Source organism: Solanum lycopersicum, chromosome 12 (assembly GCF_036512215.1).
Source record: "Solanum lycopersicum chromosome 12, SLM_r2.1".
NCBI lineage: Eukaryota > Viridiplantae > Streptophyta > Magnoliopsida > Solanales > Solanaceae > Solanum > Solanum lycopersicum.
In genome coordinates this window covers 21,852,156-21,866,098 of record NC_090811.1, presented here as the reverse complement: position 1 = coordinate 21,866,098, position 13,943 = coordinate 21,852,156, and the positions used below count along the sequence as shown (strand labels likewise).

At 33.8% G+C, this 13,943-nt stretch overlaps 1 long non-coding RNA gene across 4 annotated transcripts; it reads left to right on the top strand.

The window, feature by feature from the left end:
* The first annotated feature begins 132 nt into the window (after positions 1 to 132).
* On the top strand, positions 133 to 13,146 carry LOC112940423 (uncharacterized). Of its 4 annotated transcripts, none has more exons than XR_011213407.1 (6): positions 133 to 502; positions 1,713 to 1,808; positions 10,508 to 10,585; positions 10,710 to 10,795; positions 11,982 to 12,061; positions 12,709 to 13,146. It is a non-coding gene; the product is annotated as an uncharacterized lncRNA (long non-coding RNA). The 4 variants fall into 4 exon arrangements; XR_011213406.1 differs by lacking the exon at positions 12,709 to 13,146 and adding an exon at positions 12,155 to 12,264; XR_011213405.1 differs by lacking the exon at positions 10,508 to 10,585 and having other exon boundaries at positions 138 to 502.
* Positions 13,147 to 13,943: the final 797 nt, after the last annotated feature.

The following is a 13,943-nucleotide window of genomic DNA, read 5'->3' as shown; positions in this document are numbered from 1 at the left end:
CCTTAACCCAATTACATAACAATTTAAAGATGTAATTAAGTTATTTTTAAAAAAGTTTTAATTCAAACACAAATTAAATTTAAAATAATGAACCAAAACCTTGATAAAATAAACCCTTCGTTACTAATGTTTACCTTATTAATTCCTGCTTAACAAACAAGCCTAACAGTCTGGCATAGAGAAAAAACCTAATGTTCAATCCCAAATAGATTTCGGAACCCTACCGGATTAGCACGCATTAAATTTATTCCGATTTGATTCAATTTCTAGAGCGAGGAGCACTTTGGGTTTTCTGTAGGGCTAAATGGGGAAGAGGAAGAAGAGATCATCCGATAAAGTATGGTGCTACTACCGTGACAGGGAGTTCGACGATGAGAAGATTTTGGTTCACCATCAAAAGGCTGAACACTTCAAATGCTGTGTTTGCCATAAGAAGCATTCTACTGCTGGCGGCATAGCCATTCACGTTCTCCAGGTTCACAAAGAAACCGTCAGCCAGTAAGTAAGTTCTTTTTGCTGAGAATTCTCTAGATATATTCTTAAATTTGCCCTTTTTAGCCATGTGCGTTGATATATTTCTTGTACTTTAGCATTGAGAGTGGTTTTCGTATGTTTTGTTGGTGCTGTTGTGGACATGTTTCCATCTTCCACAGAAGGGAACAAAATGTTGAAGCCATGAAATTGGGGGACACGGAGCTCATTGGGTGTGCGTGTCATAGTGAGTGGATGTACTACTTTGAGCAGATACCTTGAAGGCTGTTTAAGAACATAGTTTAGTTGATGAGAATATTTTGGGACACAAAAGAATTAAAAGTAGCTCGAGAATTCGGTCATACTAGAGAATGATATGGTTATTTTCAAGTAGTCATAATGTTACTGATGCAGAAAATTAAAATTTGTTATGTAACCTCTAAGTAATTCATGCCTACTAACTTTAAAGCTAGAAAAAAATGTGTTATTTTAGGTTCTCTTGTTATGAATACCTTGATACATCTTTATAAAAAATGTTGTCCCTTGATCAATATTTTGTGCATTGGGTGTTCCCTCTCATTAAGAAAATTATTTCACAAAAAAAAGGATCATCTAAAATAGTTCAGGTTTTTGATTTATAATGTAGGGCAACATCTTCCCAAAACTATATAGATATAATATGCCTATGCTTGAAATATTTCATTTCTATAGAATTTGCCTAATGTACAGCTGCGGAAAGAGGTCATTTACTCCATCTTAGAAGTTAAAATGTTATGGTAGAAGAGCACACTTACCTGTTGATGCAACTAAAAGAATTGTGTATGTAATACTTATTTGGGTAGAATAGAAAACAATGGAAGCAAATGATCTGTATATAGATACCAAGTGAAATTACTGAGTATTGCAATAAAACAGGTCCTATGGAGCAGAATAGATGTTAGGGATCCATATACAGACCCTAACTATTTTGGGATGGAGACAATTGCAGTTGATGTTGTAGATGGGTACTTCTGATGTTTAAACTTTAAAGCAAATTTGACCTTGTTTTTCTGACCCACTTACCACACAACAAAATTCCTAAAGCTTCTTGCCAAAATTTCTTGCCTGCTCTAATTACCAAGGAATCATTTGTAGGATGGGATCCAATATGCTGATAATGTCTCATGGTACTTTCTTTTTGTTGCATTTTTATCTGTTTTTTGGCAATAAATGCATTAAGCTATCATATTTGGCTATTACAGGGTACCAAATGCCAAACCTTCGGTCTACTGATATTGAAGTATATGGAATGCAAGGAATCCCAAGTGATTTGTTAGAAGCTCACTATGGAGAGGAAGGTAAGAACAGTGCGTGATGTGCTTAAATTTTACCTCTTTGAATTCATGGATGAGCCATATGGTTGCTGAATTGTAGCAAGAAAATATGTAACCTTTGCTTTCACTTCTTTCTTGTTATACCATTGTACTAGTACTATTGAATTGCTATTCTTGTGGCAAAGAATGTTTCCTCGACATAGAGAGGAGCCTCATTATCCATCAAGTTTTGAACCATGTGTGACTGGTCCTTAGAGATTTCTTTGGCTATCATAGAAGAATATTTTCTTAACTTGGTTTTATAAACTTAAATCAGGGTTTTTGAAAATTTGAAATAATGCTACCGATGTTCCTGGTTTTGCTTCAATTTAGCAAAGCCTAGAGCTTGAATCATCGATCTCATTTTTGTCGGATGTCCTCATGGCTCCGAAGGGAAATCTGGTGCTTGTATATTAATAACTCCATGCTATTGGTTTTAAGTCTCTGATTCATTATGGGCTCTTGTGCATCTCCACCTCTGTAGAACCCTGTAGGATGCTTGTTTTAAAGATTTTCAACCTTGCATCTTGCTAATGGCAATTTCTCAATTCTAGGATTACCAACACTTTCTTCTGAAAGACTTCCTATGTTAGGACTTAGGAATAGTATTACTTGATAAAACAAGCAAAATAATGAATATATGAGATAAGGATTGAATCTCATTAAGGTCAAACAAGCAAAATAATGTAGATATTTTTTAATGTTTTAGATTACTTGTAAAAAGTTAGTGCTGCTGGGGGTTCAAGGTGTAAGTTTTGTAACACTTATGACGGGGAACTACATATTTGGATGTAGTATACCTATTGTGAATATATAGATTAATTATTACCATCCTTAAAAGAAGGATTCGAGCTCATTATTATCGTAATGATCAGAAAATCCCAGTTCCAACTTTGTTATAGTAATGGTTTGGCATAGTGTTCTGGCCTATAGGTAATGCAAAAAATTGTATCCGTAGGATAGTTGGGTTGTTGAGGAATAGGAGCAACAGTCTGGAGATTTCATGTTCGAATCCCTGTTACAACGCTTAGTATGAATCCATATTTTGCAACTCTTGTTGACTCAGGGTTACCGACTCACCGGTATGGTAACACCTACACTTATGGATGTTACTGAACTACTTGGTGGATTAGGCAAGTAGCATGCAACTTGGAAAAGATACTGCCATCATTAAAATAAGAGGATGTTAGGGAAAATTTTAGCCTTTGCATTTAGTTGTTGTCAACCTTCTCGTCTATATTTTGTTGTTTTTTGGGCATGCGTTGAATTTATTAGCAGCTTTAGACTTCTAATCACTAGCTCTAATTGGTGTATAAATTCTTACATGGACCCCGTCTTTTTGGTGTATATATAATCCCGCGTTGCCTATGCCTCCTGTTGGTTGGTCAGTTCCCCGTCACCATCTTTCTTGGTATTCACAATATCCTGTTGTCTTGGTTCCACCTCTTGCACTGATGGTCCAACCACAACCATTTTTTCTTGTGCAAAATATGAGGCCTCCAATGCCAGCCGCTGCTCCACCAACACTTGTTTCTCCTCCCGGGCTCTCCCGGCCCCACCAGTTCCTGTATCTCATCCCTTGTTTCCTGTTGTTCCTAATAACAATCTTGCCCAAAGTTCGCCATTCTCAGCACTAATGTTGTCAGGGAGTGTGCCATTTCAGTTCTGCAGTTGAAACAAACAGCTTATTTGACCCAAACATGGGCATCAATGCTCCTGAGGCCATTGGTTATCAGACTTCAGGCATTCAAGTCTAGAATTGTAATGTCTTTATCTATTTTGTTGAAGGTCTGACACTTAGAACATGGTTCCTGTTGGGAAGTTACTTAACACCATTTACTGTTGTGCCTTAAGATAGGATAATCAGCTCTGTTCTGATCCTTTAGTACGAAGTAGTATTCATTTATTGTTTTTGAAAGTGCTTTGAGGGGAAATGGCTGCAGCCTGCAACCTGCAGATACCTTGAGTTAAAAACATATATATTAGGAATTTGTTTTTTTGGTGGACAATATGGAAGGAGAGAAATTCTTGGTGTTTTAAGAGCATAGAGAGCAGTATGCACCAGATTAAAGCTTAATTGCATCTTGCCACTGAGTTTTTGGTGTAATCAGTTACTTTTAAATGATCCTGTCTCTATCATTGATGTTTTAGACTCATTATAGACACAAGATCATAGAATCATAGATGTAGGTAGTACTTCGTAAATATGGCGCTGCTACAACTCTTGTAAGATTCGGATTCTAACATATATAGAAAAAGTTACTAGTTTCGAAAAAAGAATTTGTATTTTTGCTGTTATAGTAGTACTCTTGATAGGAGGAAGAAGTATGTCTTTTTTTCTTATCAGGGGAAAAGATTTAATATGTTTGGAGTGCAAGGTGCAATTTATGCCCTGTAATCTATTTTGAACCATTTTGGTACTTCTTGCAAATATTTTACGTACGAAAAAAATAGAAATGCAAAGTGTGTTTTAGTTGGCCTTGATTCTTTCCGAACTATAGAGGTAGTTTTGACATCTTTCAGAGGGAAAATTTATTAGTTGCTTAGATGAGGTGATGGTACAAACTTCATTTGATGTACATGCTAGTATATTTTGGTGAGATATCAGGGAAAAAATGGGCAGCCCATGGTATCAAATTATTTTGTTGGTTTAACCCTGTACAATATTTAGAGGTGATAGTGAGGATAATCTAGGTGTCATCAAACTTCCCTATGAAGCCATGGGCTGTAAAATGAGATAAGAGGGTTCTTAGTTTCATTCTTATTCATAATGATGAAATTTGACGTTGAAGGTGTTGGCTGTGGTCTACAGGCTTCGTAATTTTCCCGAAGCACAGGAAATGGGCACCCTATTTTTTTCCTCGTATAGCATTTTCTGTTAAATGCTATACTATGCAACTAAAGCTATGTGTCCTTACTGTTTTTTTTCTAATTCTTCATTTGATTTCTTGCAGCCATTTCTTGTGAGCTTAATTATTTTGGGTTAGGATCCCTTTTATTTGTAGTGATCTTCAATTTAATTGAAAATTTCATGTGGGTCTTCAAGGATGAGTTATGAATGATATAGTAATGAGACAATTGATACTATTTTTTTTTTGTACAAGTAACATTTGTATCATAAAACTCAGCACTTAGGTAGTGCTAAACCCCTTTACAACAAGTCAAAGTATAGCAATATATCAAAGGACCCCCAATCCTAGCATGATTCTAACACATCTAGGATATTTTCTGCATCTATAGGGGAGTTCCTTGTACACCAAAAACACAAGCAAAATACAATTTGTTTTGATTTTCTCTATTGTTCTACTCTTGTCTTCGAAACACCTAACATTTCTCTCCTTCTAGATGGTCCACCATATACAAGATGGTGTGGTTCTCCAGTAGCTCCTGTTTTTTGCTCCCTTCCCATCTTCTTCCCACCTAGATAGAGTGTCAACAATCTCGCTAGGCATTGTCCATTGTATGCCTCTGAGATTAATGAAAATCTTCCATAGTTGGTTAGTGAGTCTACAATGCAAAAACAAAGTAACCATTGTCTCAGCTGCCTCACCACATAAACAATGTGAGTAATATAATGTTCCTTTTTATGAGTATGTTATAACTCCTATAACTAGGCAGTTTTAGAATTTTATTTAGTACTGTTGTGGAAATGCCTTTATTAGTACTGCTGTGGGGCAACACCAGATATGGGCATCTGATGGAGACATTGATTCGGATTACTTTTTACGCTTGTGATCTTCAAAATAGTCGTATATACTTTTTTTTTTGCTTTGTATAACAATATAATAATTATTGAATTTGCATTTGTTTAATAGTTGAGAGTCCAGTAAGTATTGCGTTTTTATTAATTTTCGTTCATCTCTTTGCTGCTTTTCATTTGTTGAATGTTAATTATTACTTTAATTCATTTTCATGTCAAGTTTTCTTGTATATATTCTGTCTGTTTTTGCTTAGTTTACTTATTTTTCGTCAATGGATTTTAGTGGAATTCATCATTTCACTTCTTAATTGAAGTCAAATTTCTAGTTTTCTAGTGCTCGAATGCAATGGCCACACAATGCTAAGCTTGATGTGTGAAGTATCTTCCACAGAATCTTAAGCACCTCGAAAATGTTTGAATTGAATATCAGTGAGTACATTGGATGGAAAGGCAATCTAATATTTTTGTCAAATGAATTAACCTTAAAATATGTGTTTTCATATAAATTACTTGATCGTGGTTAAATATTATGTATCTTATTATACTCTAGATTATTATTAAAAATAATCCACATGTGTTTTCCATCCACTGCACATCAAATTTGGAAATACAAAACGTTCAACTATGCTAGCGGAATGACATAGTCCTCTAGCTAGAAAATGAATTAATTCTGTAAATAGGACCCGAAGCTTCTGATTAAGAATGAAGGGATACTTATCATTACCATAGCTTTGTTGATGACATGATGTAGTTTCAAATGGCAAAAACTTGTGAAAGTATTAATAGTGAGCTAGATCAAGGGTGTGTTTGGTATAATGTAGTGTTCAGGGAAGCATGAAGCGGAAAAAAACGATAAAGGCCCACTTCACGCTTTAAGCGATGAAGTGCTCGCTTTAAGCGATGAAGCTGTCACATACTCATTCTAGTCTGTGAAGCGTAGAAGGCTCGCATCGCTTTGCTTCATCGCTTTAAGCGATGAAAGCGCTCGCTTTCCTCAACACTAGTATGTATAATGTTTTTCAATTTTCTCATGTTTGATTGGGTCAAATGTTTTGGAAAATATTTTCTATATAAACTCATTTATCTCAACTTAAGGAAAATGACTGCCCTTCAAAATATAAGGAACACAGGTTCAAAAACTGTTTTCCAACCTCCCCTACCTACCCCACCCTACCAGCCCCCAACCCACCCAACCTCTACCTGCCCCCACCGACCGACCAACCCACTCCTACCAGCCATCCACCCACATTACCAGCCCCCAACCCCAACCCCTACCAGCCCCTCTACCCCTAAAAAGAACTTAAGTTTATTTTTAAAAAAATAATTTCAACTTCAATTCATTTTTTCACCCCTACCCTCGAACCCCCTATCCCAAAAGAATAATTGAAGTTTGTTTTTACAAATATTTTCAACTTCAAAAATTCATTTTTTCACCCCTACCCTCGACCCACCCAGCCCACTCCTTTAAGTTTGTTTTTAAAAAAATATTTTTAATTTCAAAAATTATTTTCTACTCAAGTAAAAAATAAAAGATATTTCTCAAAAATATTTTTCATTCAAAAATCAAACATTAAAATATTTTCTATTCACCAACCAAACATGGGAAAATGAATAAATCTACTTATTTTCGAGGAAAACATTTTTTAGGAAAACATTTTCCGTGGAAAATATTTTCCTTCATACCAAAACACACCCTAATAAAAAACACAAGATCATTGTATAAGGTAAACAAGAAAAGTTTGAGATCAGAATTTGACTATTATTATGCCGTCAATTATTTGGTCCCATTCTCGTCATTTATTAGCTTACCATAAGAAGTTTCAAGTCCTGATAATGAATCAGATTCTATCAAATCAAGTGACAATGGTGTTATGGAGGTCAATGAACTAAAGCGAGAAAAGAAGCTCTCGGATCTCTATTTTTGTTTAGTGAAATGTCTACTAGGCTGTGTCTGGATGCTAATGTTTACAGTTTTCAACTTTTAAATAAATGGATTGTTGACCTAAATCGATATGCTTGTGATAGCTTAAAAGTAAACCACCTAGAATGAGGTAAGAAATGAATCAACTGAAGATTTGTTATTGCTTTTGAAAGAGTGATAGCAGCTTTGTGCATCCTGCTCCTTGTTGAAAAGCAATATCCCAGTACACGCTTTGCTAGAAGTAGGAGATGAGGATGTGGAAGATGAAGATGATGGTTTATATGATGATGAGAATCTGGATGTAACGAATAACAAATTTTTGAGGTGGAAGAGATTTTTAATGTTTGTTATGGAGGACTAGTGAAAATAAAGAAGTCAATGATTTACTTAAGGTACGTTGGAAGGATTATGACCCCGATGAAATCAGTTAAGACGATGAAAAACTTTAGATTAATTGCCTCCAAAAAATAAAAGATTTTGTAACCAAGAGTTTCAAAGCAACTATTTTGCGATTAACTTGGAAGTAGACGTCATATGTGAGGAATCTCCTTGCCAGGGCATAAGTGAATTTAATCGTTTTAGAAACATAGCAAATTCATTATAAGATTCAAAAAATAAATAACTTGAAGTATTGATGAGCTAACTTTTGGAGATGTGTCATATCTTTACGTAGAATCATAGCCAAACCCATTCTAGTTTGTTGTTCACCAATGTTGGGGCCCATGAGGAAGCGATGTATTTCAAACAAAATTAACATCGTTTGTGGCATTAAAAGATTCGACTAAAATCGTTGATAAAGCATCGATTTTGTCAACAATTATTTTTTTCTTTTGAATAAATTTGAAATCGCTGCATGGGTAATGTTTTCATAAAACTGAAATTGCTGCATGCGTAACGATTCGGTTCAACATAATCTGATCCTTCTAAATGGGGGCTCAACATTGGTGAAATACAAATTGGGATGAGTCTGGCTCTAATCCTATGTAAGATATGACACATGAGTCTAACTCAACTTCAAAAGCTAACTCATGAATACTTCAAGTTATTTATTTTTTGATTCTTTGCAATGGATTTGCTAAGTTCTTAAAACGAATAAATTCATTATGCCCTGCCTTGGCAAGGAGGGTCTTCGCATATGTTGTTTGCTTCCAAAGCTAAACAGTTGTTTTGAAGCCCTTGGTTACAAAAAATTTTATTTTACGGAGGTAATAATCTAAGTCTTTTATCGTCCTAAGTGACTTCAATTCGGGCCATAACCATTCCAACATACCTTAAAGTAAATGATTGACTTCTTTATTTCCACTAGGCCTCCATAGAGAACTTTTAAAATATCTTCTACCTGAAAAATTTGTCATTCATTACCGCCAAATCTCCATCATCATATGTACCAGCATCTCATCTTCCACATCCTTATCTCCTACTTTTAGCAAAGGGTGTGTTGGGTATTGCTTTTCAATAAAGAGCAGGATGCACAAAACTGCTCGCACTCCTTCAAATGCAATAACAAATTTTCAGCTGATTCACTCCTTACCTCAGTTTCGTGTGATTCACTTTTAAGCTGTCTCAAGCATATCGATTTAGGTCAACAATCCATTTAGTTAAAAGTTGAACACCGTAAACATCAGCATCCAGACACAACCCAGTAGACATTTCACTAAACCAGAATAGAGATCCAAGAGCTTCTTTTCTCCCTTCAGTTCATTGACATCCATAACATCATTGTCACTTGATATGATAGAATTTGATTCATTATCAGGACTTGAAACATCTTATGGTAAGCTAATAAATGACAAGAATGAGACTAAATACTTGATGTCATAGTAATAGTGATATTTGATCTGAAACTTTTCTTGAACTGCTTACATTTGAGGGTATTGAAATAATCTTGTTTTTCTTTACAAGGCAATAAGGGTTGTCAGCCTTAATTTCTGATAAGAGTGCACACTTGTTGTCGATAAATTGGTCATGATCTTTAATCACAATATCCTTGGCTCTTGACTCTATAAAATCATTGAGCAGTAAAATACTTCATATCATCGACACCATGGAAAAACTCAAAAATATTGCATATATAATCATCTGCAGCCTTTACATGAGCATCATTCCCAAGTTAAAAACTGCTTTAAAATTATTTTTAATATATGTGAAACGATCAACTAAATTTTTGTTGAACAATTATAATACTTGATCTTATTAATTTTCAAGTGTATCACAATTGCTTTCTTTATGATTAAAAAAAAAAGAACATCACTTCTATCATCTTTTCAAATCCCCGCCACCACATATTAAAAACAGCCACAGAGAGGGGCATGTGAGTAAGTTTTTTGTGGTTTGAATGGTTTGAGACCACGGATCAACTTCAGGATCAATGGAGGACTATAAAGACACATAGGTTCCCTTGGTTAACAAATTCAATAAAGGCTCAAATAATTGTGCTTCCGCTGCATTACTAAATTGATAACCGCAAAGTAAAGAAAGAGTTGAGGATTTCATTTCCCAAAGGTGAAGAGCAATAGAAAGTATAAGAATAGTTTCCCTGACTTGGTGGGTTAGAACACTATCCAAAATTAGAAACCTTGAGGTCAATCGAAGCATCCAATATTAAATTTTCAGGCTGCACGAGAAAAAGAGAGTTTAATTTCTATGGACTAACATTGTGTAACTCTTTTACATCATCATTGTCACGTATATAAGTTAAAATCCGCCAAAAAGAGGTAGGATATTAGTTAGTTTGTAGGTGTAGCTTCCTAGAATGATTTACTAAATTCAGTGAGTTGTTTCAAGGGATCAAAACAGTGAGTTATTATTGGAATTCCTTCACCACTCTTAGGTTCCGTTACTTCAGTTTGTTTTGTAACTCTTTTTCTGTTATGGTTACTCAAAGAAAATTTAGGACTAATATGTTAACCTTCCCTTTTGTTTCCATTGTTCCGGAAGCCTCAAGTTTGTTGAACTGAATTTTCATAGATTGCCAGATTCTAGACTACAATATGTGTTCTTGAATTGTAATTGATTATAAATTCTTTAAAATTACCTCACGGTTTTTGTCGATTGTTTGTACAGAGGGAGTTTCCCACAGGAGAACCCTTCTGGATTAGCCTCAATGCCTTTGTATAAGTCCTTCAAATGACTCTGTTATTGGTATTAGTATTGATATTTATTGATTTCGAGTCAATCATACGTGCGCCGTTCGTTTTTAGTTTATCTTTCATCCCCTCTTTGACCCTTCATTTTAGATTATTCATCCGTTTACTTTGATTTGCAGAAACGAACATCCCTTGCATTCACAACAACCTTCATCTGCGAGCAAAGTAATGTTCATCATCTGCTGAAGCTTCAATTCTGGACAAGGTAACAACTGGTGATTTTTCTGAAACATTCTTATTCTCATTCTTCCGCTGACATCTTTTCTTCTCTTAGTTTGTGAGTTTTCAAATGGTGCTTAGTTATAAGTTGTAGGTTGTTACGTTATATTGATGATTAATTGACTATTACCTTTCATTTTTCTACTTCCTCTAATGACTGTTCGGGCCAAGTAAACCATCAAGAGTACTGATTTGTCTCTGGTGTAAGCAATCTTGAATTTACCCAACTTCGATTGAAAATTTTAATGTGAGAGTTCGCAATTTTTGTTCTTAGTTTTTTTTTTCATCTTTATAATGTAATCGTTACTATATTTATGGTTGTCTTGTAATTATGATATACTTTTACAAATTGGGGTATTGTGGTTCTTGGTTTTGCTTCTATATTGTTTTTACATGAATAAATATTTAAAAAAAGTTTTAGCCCTAAACTTTGTCATATAGGCACTAAAAACCTATTTCATAAGTTCGCTCACAATAATTATAGTAATGAGTTCGTTTAACATTTATCATTCTCAAATAAAGTTGAAGATGGATACATGAAATAGTTGATTCTACTACTAACCTTTTTTTATAATGCTTGTAGCAATTTCATGTTTAATGATACTTGACTTTCAGGATGAGTTGTTCACCTTTCAATTATTGGTCCATGATCATTAGCAATTGTTCCTCTTTACCTCTTCTTTATCAATTTATGTGTTCCTCCGTTCTGATTCTTTTATAGATATGGGTTACGTTGTCTACCTTTTCGATTGAGTTTATTGACGCTTTATCTTTTAAATCTTTTTCCTACTCATTTTTAATTTCCCATGTTAATGTGGGGTTGCCTGCTGATCTAATGAATCATATATGAGGTTGTGAAGTTATAGACATTTTTCGAGTACATGTTGAAGAACATGGTTCCAAACTTTTTTTGCTTGGCCTTTTTTCAATTTGTGTCATTCAAAATTCTGATTTATGTTAGTAGCGGTCTTCATGTAATATGTTCTGTTTGGATAGAGTCGGGGCCGCTGTCTAATATATATTCTTAGACCTTAAATTATTATATATTGTGTGTATTATGTTTAATTATAATTGTGTACTTCCTTTCCTATTGTTATTTATTCCCTCTCATTTGTTTGTTTATAGATATGTACTTTCTTTTCTCCTATTTATTCCTGTAATTGTTTTTCCAGAAGATTAAGCTTCCACCTTTGGTCGTAGCACTATGTTTTGAAAAGCTAGGTTGAAGAAAGATGCCCAACACTTCAAAAAGGTACATGACACATCGAGTGCCACACTATTGCTGTTACAGTGTTGCTACTATACCCTACTTCCATTGCTAAGACGTTTTCTCCTATTCCAACAGGAAATTTAACATGTATTTTGTCATCACACATACAAAGTTGTAACAGTAACTAAGAATACCAAGATGACAGCCACTAATAGTGCTGGCAATTTAAGTTCATTTTTTACTGACCCGTCCAAATAGCCCATCAAATATGTGTTCAAAAAGTGAATGAAAAATTACCTATGTAGACATCTTTTTCCATAATTTCCATTAATTCTTGCCATTTTAAAAAAATTTCAAAATCCCTTATTTCCTCCTAAAACTAATCAGGCGGATACATAACTCATAACTCCAAAAATCAAAATTTATCACTTCCTCATTTCATTCCATAAATCACTCTCCATTTTCTTGTCAGTTAATTTCTCAATTACTTTTGAAATTCAAAATCAAGTCTTTATCTAGTCAAAACTAATTCAACATGAAATAGGTAACTTGTTTATCTGTTCAAATTTGTTTGTCCTTCATTTTTTATTTTTTTTCTTTCTTCTTCGAAACATTGAAAATGCACCATCTTTTAGTCTTGCTTTTACACAATTAAACTCAAATAACACTCGTGTTTTTTTAATTCGAAGATATTGTTTGGGTTGTAAACAAATCAAAAAACTGCACGACTCATCAATAGCGAAAGTAAACATTGAGAAGTTGGAGATAGAGCATATAATATCAAATTTGCCATGAGACGAAAAACACTTTTATTATGTGTGAACAACAAAGGGGGGCGATAGGAGATGGACATATCAAAAGGTTCATTCATAGTCGAAGATTGATAACTTTTCTATTCAAGAAATTCTCAAAAATGGTGAGGTGTGAGTTTGTCGAAACTACAGAAAGTTCATCAATACTAAATAAAACTTGTATATCATATGGTGTTTTTTTAGAAAAAAAAACTATCAATTTTTATACTTGTTTTGTTGGTAAATCATGAATGACCCACAAACGACAAATTCATGTTTCATATTGTGATGTATCAGTATTTAAGTGCAATCTATTAGTATGTTGATTTTGTTCTATTGATTGTTGAATGTGTTTCAGTTAGCTAATCAAATAATGATCCATTAATGAAAATATAATGTGTCATATTATAATGTATCAATATTTAAGTATAATTAGTTGATACACTAAATCCTAATTTTGTTTATTATTTTGTGGAGTTGTAATTTTCTGAAATTGTTGATATAAAATAATGTTTAATAGTGTATCATTCAAAACATGTATTTTTCAGTATGTATCAGATACAAAAATTTATGAATAATGTATCTGATACAAACATAAGATAAATGATAAGTTACTAATTTAACTGTACTTCTTTGTTTATATCATGTTTAATGGGATGAACAATTTTTGAGTCATGATCAACTGGAGGACATCTTTGTATCATGTGTGGAGTTGTTGTAGTTATGGTAAATTATTGATACAAAAATTCAACATTCGAGTTGATTATCTTTGCACAAGATATGAAACAATATTATAGAGATACATACTGAAAAGGCAAAGTCAGACTATGTTAGCGATATAGATGATACTCTAAGGCTTAAAGGACGCTTCATTCTACGGCATCAAGATGATTTAATTCTTGTCGAATAGCTATTATGTACCAATGAATAGACACCCTTCGATGTTTTGTGTCTTTTTTAAAGACAATTTTACTTAGGGTTTAGAGTGTTACTCTAAAAACTGTTTCATGTCATTTTTTGAACTTGAATTAGAATTTTTTTGTTATTGATTATATTATATAAATTTTTTATATTTTGTGTTTTAATGATAATGTTAATACATAACATATGACATGATACTTAAATCTTTCAGA